Raw genomic sequence first — 12,364 nt, forward strand, 5'->3', positions numbered from 1 at the left:
ATCTTTCTTCATATTGTTTTTACTGGTTTAAGCTTAGAGTCTATCTTGTCATAGATAAGTATGGTTTGGATGTCATTTGCATGAAATAGCTTATTCTCTCTTTATAATATAACTAAATTTGTATATAAAACATCCTGATTATTCTTACTTTCCACTTTTTTCTTTATCTCCTTCCCACCTGTATCAACTTGCTTCCTCCTTCCCACAAGTACCTTTCTCATGTTCATGTCATTGTATTTTATAGTGTGACTCCCCGAAGTTTAACCAGAGATATTTGAGTGACTCTGGGTATGGCAGATGCACCAGTGGGCACACTGGTGGAGGCAATGACAACTTATTCCCAAGAATACACCATTAGCCATACTTTAGCAGGGAGTGTTATGGTCCTAGGATCCTTTATTTCAGCTAAGGTTGGCTGTTGACAAGTCCAGTCTTGTGCTGGCCCTATATGGGTTATTGCTGCTGCTGTGAGTTCCTGATTGTGAGGGCTATGTCATGCCCAGACGATGATATTCACACCCCTTCTCCTTTTCTATAGGTCCTACATCCTTTCTGTCTCCTCTTTTAGGATGTTCCCTGAGCTTTACTGAGATTGGTATAAGCCTGCCGTTTAGGCCTGACCACTTTACTATTCCTTATTCACAGTACTGAGAACAGTCATGTGTCTCTGATCACCACTGTTCCTTGTAAAGAAAACTCCTCTGATTAAGAATGAGACTAGCACAGACTGCAACTGGACAAAGCAAAAGACATAGACAGAAACCTCAATGAACAGTGCAAGAGAGGATCCCTGAGACACAAACTCTGACTGCAAGAATTAGACCAAGAGGCATAGACACTGCCTACACCAATTAGAGAAAAAGCTGGCTAGACTGCAATGAATGAATACATTCTTATCAGTGATCCTACATCAGCAAGATCTGAACAGCCAACACAGATGAAGCAGAAAGGAACGACCTTAAAAATAACTTTATGAAAATGATAGAGGCTCATAAAGAAGAAATTAAAACTTTTGTTAAAGAAATGAAGGAACAGATAAATGAAAAAAAAATGGAAAAAAATCAATAAATCCCTTAAAGAAAGGCAAGAAAAACAATGGAACAAGGGAAGGAAACAACTCAAACAATTCAAGACTTAAAAACTTAATAAAGGCAATAAACAAAATACAAACTGAGGGAGTTCTGGAAATGGAAACTCTGGGTAAACAAATAGGAACTATAGATGTGAGCTTAGCCTACAGAATACAAGAGATGGAAGAAAAATCCAAACTATCCAAAAGGGAAAGTGAGAATATCCACATTAACAAAATCAGAAATAGAAAGAGGGCCATAACAACAGACACTGAGGAAATTCAGAGTCATTAGCTCATACTTGAAAAACCTGTACTCCAGAAAATTAGAAAATCTAAAATAAATGGACAATTTTCTGGATAGGTACCACATACCAAAACTAAATCAGAACAGATAAAATATTTAAACAGATCAAATACCCTAAGGAAATAGAAACAGTCATCAAAATTGTCCATATGAAACAAAAACAGCCAGAATTCTGCCAGAATTTCAAAGAAGATCTAATACATATACTCCTCAAATTGTTCCACACAATAGAAACAAAAGAAATATTGCCAAACTCTTTTTACAAGGCTACAGTTACCTAGTACATAAACCAGACACAGAGGGACTCAACTAAGAAAGAGGATCACAGACCAGTCTCCCTCATGAATATTTATGCAAAAATACTCAATAAAAAACTGCCAAACTAAGTCCATGAACACATCAAGAAAATCATCTGCCACGATCCAGTTGGCTTCATTCTGGAGATGCAGAGATGGATCATATGGATCATATGATCAACATATGAAAGCTGCCAACGTAATCCACCATATAAATAAGCTGAAAGATAAAACCTTATGATCATCTCATTAGATGCTAAAAAAACAGTGAACAGAATTATTCATGACCTTCATGATAAGGGTCTTGGAGAGATCACTGACATAAGGAACACATCTAAACATAATAAAAACAATACTCAGCAAGACAAAATCCAGCATCAAATTAAACAGAAAGAAACTCAAAATGATTCCACTAACATCAGGAACAAGATAAGGGTGTCCACTATCTCCATATCTATTCAATATAGCACTTGCACTTCTAGCTAAAGCAATAAGACAGCAAAAGGAGATCAGGGAATACAAACAGGAAATGAAGAAGTCAAACTTTCACTATTTGAGGATGATATGATAGTATATATAAGTGACCACAAAATTCTTTTAGGGAACCTCTATAATTCATAAATACCTTTAATATGTGGCAGAATACAAGATAAACTAAAAAAAATCAGTAGCCCTCCTATACACAGATGAAAAAAGTGTTAAGAAAGAAACCAGAGAAGTATAATCCTTTATAATAGCCACAAATAACATAAAATATCTTGGGGGCAATTCTAACCACAGAAGTGAAGGACCTGTACAACAAGAACTTTAACTCTTTGAAGAAAGAAATTAAATAGGATATTAGAAAATGAGAAGATTACGCATGCTCTTGGATAGATAGGATCAAAATAATAAAAATGGCAATTTTACCAAAAATCACTCTACAGATTCAATGCAATACCCATCAAAATCCCAACACAATTCTTTACAGACCTCAAAAGAAGAATACTCAACTTCATATGGAAAAACAAAAACAAAAAAATCTGGATAGCCAAAAACAATCCTGTACAATGAAGAAACTTTGGGAAGTATCATCATCCTTGCTTTCAAATTTGACTATAATGTTATAATAATAAAAACAGCTTGATATTGACATTAAAAAGACAGGTGTACCAATGGAATCCAATTAAAGACCCTGATATTAATCCACATACCTATAAATACCTGACTTTTGACAATTAAGCTAAAATTATACAATGGAAAAAAGAAAACATCTTCAACAAATGGTGCCGGCATAACTGGATGCCAACATGTAGAAGAATGCAAATATATCCATAACTATCGTCATGCACAAAACTCAAGTCCAAATGGATTAAAGGCCTCAACATAAATCCAGTCACACTGAGCCTCATAGAAGTGAAAGTAGAGAGTAGTCTTGGATGCATTGACACAGGTGACCACTTCCTAAATTTAGAACCAGTAGCACAGACACTGAGAGCAAGAATTAATAAATGGGACCTCCTGAAATTGAGAAGCTTTCTGTAATGCCAAGGACACAGTCAATAAGACAAAAGGTCAGCCTTCTGAATGGGAAAAGATATTTGCCAACCTCACATCAGACGGGACTGATCTCCAAAAATATTTAAGAAATTCAACAAACTAGACATCAAAATACCAAATAATCTAATTTAAAAATGGGGTACATACCTAAACAGAGAATTCTCGACTGAAGAATCTCAAATGGCTGGTAAACACTTAAGGAATTGCTCAACATCCTTAGCCATCAGGGAAATGCAAATCAAAATTACTCTTGAGAACTATCTTACACCAGTCAGAATGACTAAGTTCAAATACACCAATGATAGCTTATGTTGTAGATGATGTGAAGTAATATGAACCCTTCCCCGTTGCTGGTGGGAATGCAAACTTATACAGCTACTGTGGAAACCATTATGGTGACTTCTCAGAATACTGGGAATCAATCTAACTCAAGATCCAGTAATACAACTTTTGGCCATGTACACTCTCATATCACAAGGACAGTTTTTCAACTGTGTTCATAGTAGCATTATTTGTAATAGCCAGAACCTGGAAAAAACCTAAATACCCTTCAATTGGAAAATGGATTTTTAAAAAGTGGTACATTTACACAGTGGAGTAGTACTCAGAAGTGAAAAACAATAATGATATCTTGAAATTGGCAGGCAAATGAATAGAACTAGAGAAAACCATTCTGAGTGAGGTAACCCAAATCCAGAAAGATGAACACAGTGTGTGCTAACTTATAAGTAATTTTAGACATAAAACAAAGATAACTAGTCTATTGACCACAACTCCAGGGAAGCTAGGTAACAAGGAGCTCCCTAAGGGAGTCATACATGGATCTCCCTGGGATGGGGAAATAGTCAAGATCTTCTGAGAAAAATTGGGGATTTGGGAGGAGAAGGGATGGCAGAGGGTAGGGTAGAATGGAAATGGGAGTAGAACATGAGGGAATGGGATGGTCAAGATGGGCGAAAGACAGAGAGGGAGAGCAAGGAATGAAATATCTTGATTGAGGTTGCCATTGTGGGGCTAGCAAAAAACCTGGCACTATGGAAATTCTCAGGAATCCACAAGAATGACCCCAGATAAAACTATAAGCATTAGTGGAGAGGGTACCTGAACTGGTTTTCCCCTGTAATCAGACTGATGACTATCTTAATTATCATCATAGGGCCTTCATCCAGCAACTGATGGAAGCAGATACAGAGATCCACAGCTAACACCTGGCCTGAGATCCCAGAGTCCAGCTGAAGAGAGGGAAGAGCTATAATATGAGCAAAGTGGTCAAGACCATGATGGAGATACCCATAGAAACAACTTACCTTAACTAGTGAGAGCTCACTGACTCTGGACTGATAATTGATGGAGGAGGGTCATCTGTCTATGTGCTACTTTCACTGGTTAATAAAGAAACTGCCTTGGGCCTTTGATAGGACAGAAAATTAGGTAGGTGGAGTAAACAGAACAGGATGCTGGGAAGAGGCAATAAGGCAAACGCCTCATGCAGCAGCCATGATTCTCTGACCCCAGACGGACATAGGCTAGAATCCTTCCTGGTAAGCTACCATCTCGTGGTGCTATTAGAAATGGGTTAATCAAAATGTGAGAGTTAGCTAGTAAGAGGCAACAGATAACGGGCCAGACAGTATTTAAAAGACTACAGTTTCCATGGAATTATTTTGGGTAAAGCTAGCCATGTGGAAGCAGGGTAGTGGGAAGCGGCCCGCCGCTCCTTCTACAGATAATGGGTAAACTTGCACAGGACAAAACTAGGCCCACTGAATTGTGGGGTACAGTTGTGAGACTTTGGCAGTCTGTGGAGCCACTAGCATTTTGGAGCCCACTCTCTTTGGAGGGATACCTCGTTCAGTCTAGATATAGGGGGGAGATCCTTGGTCTGGCCGCAAAGTGATGTACCAGCCTTTGTTGAATACTCATGGGAAGTCCTACCCTTTCTGAGGAGTAGATGGGGGGCGTAGGAGGAGGGGAGTGAGTGGGAACTGGGATTGGTATATAAAACGAGAAAATATTGTTTAAGAAAAAGTACGAGGTAACATTTGTCTATGGTGTAATAATATGTGTTAGAAGGCAGTTTGATATCATATCAACTTAAGAGCTGTATTTTTAAGTGCAATGAATTTCTTTTCACAGACACACAACTGATTCATTTAGTCACTCTGTGTGTTTAATTGGAGACTTTAATCCATTTATACGCGAGGTAATTCACGAGCAAGCTCTTATTTGTTTTCTAGTTTTATTGACACATCTGTCTCCGTACCATTCATTCTTTCTTGCAGTAAAGAGACTGACTCAAATAGAATGTTCTGATTCCTTTCTTGCTATTTTTGGTTTGCCTATTTTAGATTTTTGATTTTTAGTTGTGAAGCTACACAAAGTGCCTTTTGGTTCTAAGAAAAATTTTTGACGTGATATCAGGGTAAAATACCTTAAAGATAAAAGAAAAATCCAATGAAACATTAAATAACCAAATAACTTCATGCCTCCCCATTTTGAAGTTCTTGCTATCTTATCTTACTTTCCCTGCATTTCCTATTGCTTAAAATACCTTTATAGTTGTTTTTAAATTTTTTATTCTATCAAATATGAGCTATATACCACCTTTAATTGTAATAGTGACTTCTGAATTTACCTTTAGAATTAGTTCTTCTAGAGATTTTTATACTTGCCAATGTTTTTCACTACTCGTTAATATGTCTTTTCATTTGAAAAACCTTTTTAGTGTGTGTATTGTCTGTGTATACACACACGCTTCTCTTGTCATATATATAACACATATATAGCATATAGATAATGAAAAGATAACATATATGCATGTACACACACATATATGTGAATTATTCTTTTGAAATTAGTTTATAAGAGAATGCCTTTGTCCTACCTTTATTTTACTGGATATCTTTTTTTTATTAAAAAAAAATTCTGCCTCCTTCCAGCCTCCCATTTCCCTCCCCCTCCTCCCGCCCCTCTCCCCCTCCCCCCACTTTTCTCCTCCTCCCTCTCCAGTCCAAAGAGCAGTCAGGGTTCCCTGCCCTGTGGAAAATCCAAGATCCTCCCTCCTCCATCCAGGTCTAGGAAGGTGAACATCCAAACTGGTTAGGCTCCCACAAAGCCAGAACATGAAGTAGGATCAAAACCCCATGCCATTGTCCTTGGTTTCTCATCAGCCCTCATTGTTCGCCATGTTCAGAGAGTCCGGTTTTATCCCATGCTTTTTCAGTCACAGACCAGCTGGCCTTGGTGAGCTCCCAATAGATCAGCCCCACTGTCTCAGTGGGTGGGTGCCTCCCTCGCGGTCTTGACTTCCTTGCTCATGTTCTCCCTCCTTCTGCTCCTCATTTGGACCTTGGAGTTCAGTGCTCCAATGTGGGTCTCTGTCTCTATCTCTATCCATCGCTAGATGAAGGTTCTATGGTGATATGCAAGATATTCATTAGTATGGCTATAGGATTGGGCCATTTCAGGCTCTCTCTCCTCAGCTGCCAAAGGACCTAGTTGGGGACATCTCTCTGGATCCCTGGGAACCCCTCTAGAGCTAAGACTCTTGCCAACACTAAAATGGCTCCCATAATTAAGTGATTTTTAGGTGTGTTCTTGGATTTCTTTTGCAAGAATTATGTTGAATACTTTTGCATCAATGTTCATTAGTGAAATTGGTCTGAAATTCTCTTTCTTTGCTGAGTCTTTGTATGATTTTGGAAGTAGAATAACTATGGTCTCATATAAAGAATTTTGCAAAGTTGCTTCTTTTTCTATTTTGTGGAAAAATTTGAAGAGTATTGATATTAGCTCTTCTTTGAAAGTCTGGTAGAATTCTGTGTTAAAACTGGCTGACCCTGGGCATTTTTTTGGGTTGGGATATTTTTTATGAATCTTTCTATTTATTTAGGTGTTATTGGTCTATTTAAATTTTTTATCTGATCTTGATTTTAGTAAGTGGTATCTATCAAGAAATTTTGCTTTTTCAGTCACAGACCAGCTGGCCTTGGTGAGCTCCCAATAGATCAGCCCCACTGTCTCAGTGGGTGGGTGCACCCCTCGTGGTCCTGACTTCCTTGCTCTTGTTCCTCTTCCTTCTGCTCCTCATTGGGACCTTGGGAGCTCAGTCTGGTGCTCCAGTGTGGGTCTCTGTCTCTATTTCCATCCATCGGCAGATGAAGGTTCTATGGTGATATGCAAGATATTCATCAGTATGGTTATAGGATTGGGTCATTTCAGGTTCCCTATCCTCATCTGCCCAAGGAACTAACTGGGGACATCGCTTGGGGCACCTGGGAGCCACTCTAGGTTCAAGACTCTTGCCGACCCTAAGGTGGCTCCCTTAACTAAGATATGTGCTTCCTTGCTCCCCTATCCAACCCTCCTATATCCCAATCATCCCGTTTCCCCAAGTTCCCCCCATCCTCTCCTCACTTTTCTCTCCCCCTCTCCTCTTACCCCCATCCTGCCCCACCCCCAAGATCCCAGGTTTTTTGCCCGTCAATCTTGTCAACTTCCCATAGCCAGAAGGATAACTATATGTTTCTCTTTGGGTTCATCTTCTTATTTAGCTTCTTTAGGATCACAAATTGCAAACAGACTCAATGACCTTTATTTATGGCTAGAACCCAATTATGAGTGAGTACATCCCATGTTCATCTTTTTGGGTCTGGGTTACCTCACTCAGGATAGTGTTTTCTATTTCCATCCATTTTCATGCAAAATTCGAGAAGTCATTGTTTTTTAACACTGAGTAGTACTCTAATGTGTATATATTCCACACTTTCTTTATCCATTCTTCCATTGAAGGACATCTAGGTTGTTTCCAGGTTCTGGCTATTACAAATAATGCTGCTATGACCATCTTGGGAATATACCCAAGAGATGCCCTATCATATGACAAAAGCATTTGTTTACTGGCTATCTTTACTGGGTATGGTATTCCTGACTGGTGGTGTTTTATCTTGTCATACTGGAATCATCACATGCCATTCTCCAAACATGTAGGGATTCTGCTGAGAATTCAGGTGACCTGAAACCTCCCTATGAATTAGTTACTCGTTTCTGTTCTTTTGATTCTATGAGAATATTTATGTTTTATCTTGGGAAGCTTGATGCTGCTTTAACTTTGGGAGATTTCATTTAGAACTGATTGCTGGAGTTTGGCATTCTTACAACTGTATGTTTGTAGTTTTCCAGTATGTGGACGTTTGTATCTTTTCCTAGGTTGGGGGAATTTTCAGTCATAACTTGTTCGAATGAGCTTTCTACTCCCTCTTTATTATTAAACTTTCTTAAAACACGAATAATGTGGACATGTTTAAAGTTCCAAATTTCCTTTAACACACTCTGACACTTGTCTTCTTTTATTTTGAATACTGTATTATGTTTTTGTTTAAAGATGTATATTTTCAAAATTATATGCTTATGTGTTTGTGTCTGTATGAATGTATGGCAGCTACCCATATCTTCCAGAAGAGAGCATCAACTGCCATGGAATTAGAATTTCAGGGTGATGTGAACCACCCAATCTGAGTGCTCAGAACTGAACTTGGGTCTTCTGGAAAAGAAGAAAACACCTTTAACCACAAAACCATCACTGCAGTTTCTCATCTGAGAAATAAAAACAACATGCTTTCAACTTATTAATGTTTTCCTTCTTTATGGTCTAATCTTGACAGCTTCTACTATGTTTTAAACTTTACTTAGTATATTCTCAATTCAAAGGTTTCTAGTGCCTTCTAAAAATTGTTTCTGATTTGTTAATCTTTTAATCCTGAATGTTGAACACTTTATCTTTGTTTGAACTTCCTTATGTTTTCTTAAAACACCAATATTAAGTTTTCCATCTGAGAATTCATCCATACTTGTTTCTATATCAACCAAACTTCGTTTCTGGCACTTTGGTAGTTAAATGAAGTCAGTAGTTATTTTTGAAAGTTCTCAGTGACTGCTGGGGTCTTATACTAGGTAGGTCTTTGAGGACGAGGAATTTATTCCAGTCTTCATAATTTGACTTTGTTTTACATCTGCCTTTCCAGAAGAAAATACGAGCTGGTTTCTTTCTCACAGCTTCTCACTCCCAGCACTGTGGCAATAGACGTCTCCTGTTCAATGGTTTTTTGCAAGTTGATTGTTGTGGTGTTACTGTATTTTCAGCCATAGAGAGCTACTTGAGTGCAGGTTGGTCCCACACTGCAATTGAAGCACTGTAGATTCTTGAGGTGAATGTGGAAAGGTTCCTTTGTATCCCAAACTCCAGGAGCTGGAGTAGTCCTAGACAACTTGTCTACCTCTACCAGTAGGTGGCAGGTTGTTTCGGAGGCTTCACCTGCAAGCACAGGACTGGGGATTTCCAGGATCTTTCTACTGTTAGGTCTTACCAGTCTAGTACCACGTTCCAATGAAATGATCTGTGGTTATTATCCTGTCCTTTCACCAGTCAAAAGAGCTCTACTCCACCCAGTGTTTCCTAACTGGTTTAGTGCTGGTAAATGTAGCTCTGTGTCTACAAAGGTTCATGTTAAGATAGGTTTCACCAGTGATTCACATATACAAAAGTAACAAAGTCTTGAAGGTGAAGTCAGAAACATACTGGGGATGCCTGTGATGAAGGTTGAATGTTGAAACATAGGTACTATCTAGGACAAAAGTGTCTGCTTGATATTAGAGAAGGTCATGAGTTCTGGCCTGGAACTAATTCTGCTGTCTGTGGTTGAGAGCTGATAATGAACTGGGTCATACCTGATACTCACAGCCAAGGAGGGCCTGAATTATTGCAAAGGAAAATTCAACATTGATCATATTGTGAGTTAAAACTAGTGTCTGTCCTGTCAAAGTGCATGTCTCTGCCCTATGATGAGGAATTTGGAAATGACACCCAAGGGCTCTAGATTTAATAAAAGGGATCTTGGTGTCTTCTAGTAGCCTGACACTGAACTCCAATGGCTCTAGTACTAGATTTTGTATCTTCTTCTCCAGCAGGCAGAGTCTTACTCCTTACATGGCTGATGGAGATTGAACTTGGTGGAAGAAATAAAATGTCTAGTTAGTTACTGTGGTTCTCATGGCTCCATCCACAGGCACTGTCCTCAGGGTTGGATGGCTTTGTGTAGCACTGGGTTGTACTGTGGTGGAAGTAGCACTGGGCACCACACAGAATGCCTGGACTTAACTCCTTGGACCCTTCTCTAAAAGTTGGAGATGCCTTTCTCCTTGCTGCTTGGATTGGTGAAAGGCAACACAGCCAAACCCTTCTTACCTTTTTCTGTGCATCCCTTATTGCTTCACTAAGCCAAATGCTGTCGTCTCTCACTTGGCTTCCCTAGTGTTTGCGACAGAAGAATGGTACATGATTAACTGTTCAAAATGATGGTTATGTGAAAGGATTGCTAAAATGAATCTTCTCAGCCTGCTTCTTCCTCAGCCCTCTGTTTTCATGTTCATTGCTTTCTCTTTTCTGTATGCCTTAGTTACTTCTCTATTGCTGTAATAAAACATCGCTATAGAAAGTACTTAAAGGAGGAAGGGTTTATTTGGGCTTTTGATTCCTGAGGGTTAAGAGTTCATTACTATAGCATCAGGTAAGAATGGCAGAGGCAGGCATGGGAGCTCACATCCTAAACCACAAGCAGAATACAGAGAACAATCCAGGAATGTTGAGAGGTTTCTAAACCTCAAAGCCTGCCCATGGTACCAGACTTCCTCCAACAAGGCCACCGCTCCTAAGTCTCCACAAACAGAATTAACAACCGAAGGCCAATTACAGAAATTTCGGAGCTTGTTAGGAACTTTCTATTTTGTACCACCACACTGTAGTTGTATTTCATTCTTCTGGGACTATAGCTATATAATTACTTTATTAATAGAGGTCTTAGGACATAATTAATGGATATTTATTGCAGGATGTGTTATAATTGCAACATTTCTATTTGGATGCCGCTGTGGTTTAAAAGGTCATTTTAGCCAGTCTTGGTTCATGAAATCTCACTTAAACAGAAATTAAAAACAAAAAAAATCATAGTTGTGTCCATTTGGGACTGGGCTGTACAACATTGCAATTTAATTAGTTGTGGTTTTCTATAATGGTCTCTGTCTGTTGCAAAGACAGGTTTCTTTGGTGAAGGGTGGGGACTCCATTTATCAATGTTTGCCTTTTGGAAAAAATTTTCCTACTATTCATGTTACAAAGAGGTCACGCGACGACTGGAAAAACTGTTTCTCCTTTGTCCTTTTTGACCTCTCAAAATGCAGCTGAGTTCTCAACGCTGAGAACAGTCACTACGTGGAAATGAATAAAAAACTTAAGTCCTTGACTTTGGGCAAATTAAAGTTTATTTCCCTTCCTCACTCAATCCTCACTAACCATACTACTCAATTGGAAATGTCTGTATCTCTTTTCCATTTTGTAAAAAATAAGTCCTAGCCTTGTACCCTGAGTGAAGTCAGCGTGCTGTGATTCCTGGCGGAACTGCTCCATCTGGGCTCAGAGGTGCTGCTCTTCCCTTTACTTCCTATTGTTCAGTCAGTCAGTAGGTCAAGAGCATTGAAATCTCCTACTGACAATGTCAAGCCCCTTCTTTTTCTTATGGTACACTTGAAAATGAGAAAGAACAATAGACCTTCAAGAGGTTGTCTCTAAGTATTTGTATTTTTCAGAAGAGGGTGTTGACATGGACAGAAGTGTGAGACCTCCACAGAGAAAATCATAGTTACACGTACTGCTGAAACCCACCCCTGCCTGCCTTAGCAGTCATCCACAGTCTTAAAAAGGATTCTGAAGCACAACATGTGTTTCTCTACCCCTTTGAGTGTTAATGTATCTGAAACAATGGAGCGGAAACCATCAAAAGAAACAGAATGGCTATATTCCCATGCATGCTCATTTAAAATATTACAGTGTGATTGCCTGAAATCACATGTAGAGTACTGATTTTATTGCCAGACCTAAAAGGCCATAGACTTGAAAATAGACTTGAATCTGATCCATGATATGAACAGGTTCAATGCCCAAAATACATGTTATAGGTGGAACATGTTTCTTTTTGAGTATTCTGAAACATGTTATATGTTTACTTTAACCTGCCTGAGAGGGGGAGGCTTAGTTTATAATTTTAATCACTGTACTTTAACAAATTTCAAAGGCTGACAAACAACCAGATCTCACCCTAA

This window comes from Microtus pennsylvanicus, chromosome 21 (assembly GCF_037038515.1).
Source record: "Microtus pennsylvanicus isolate mMicPen1 chromosome 21, mMicPen1.hap1, whole genome shotgun sequence".
Taxonomy (NCBI): Eukaryota; Metazoa; Chordata; class Mammalia; order Rodentia; family Cricetidae; genus Microtus; species Microtus pennsylvanicus.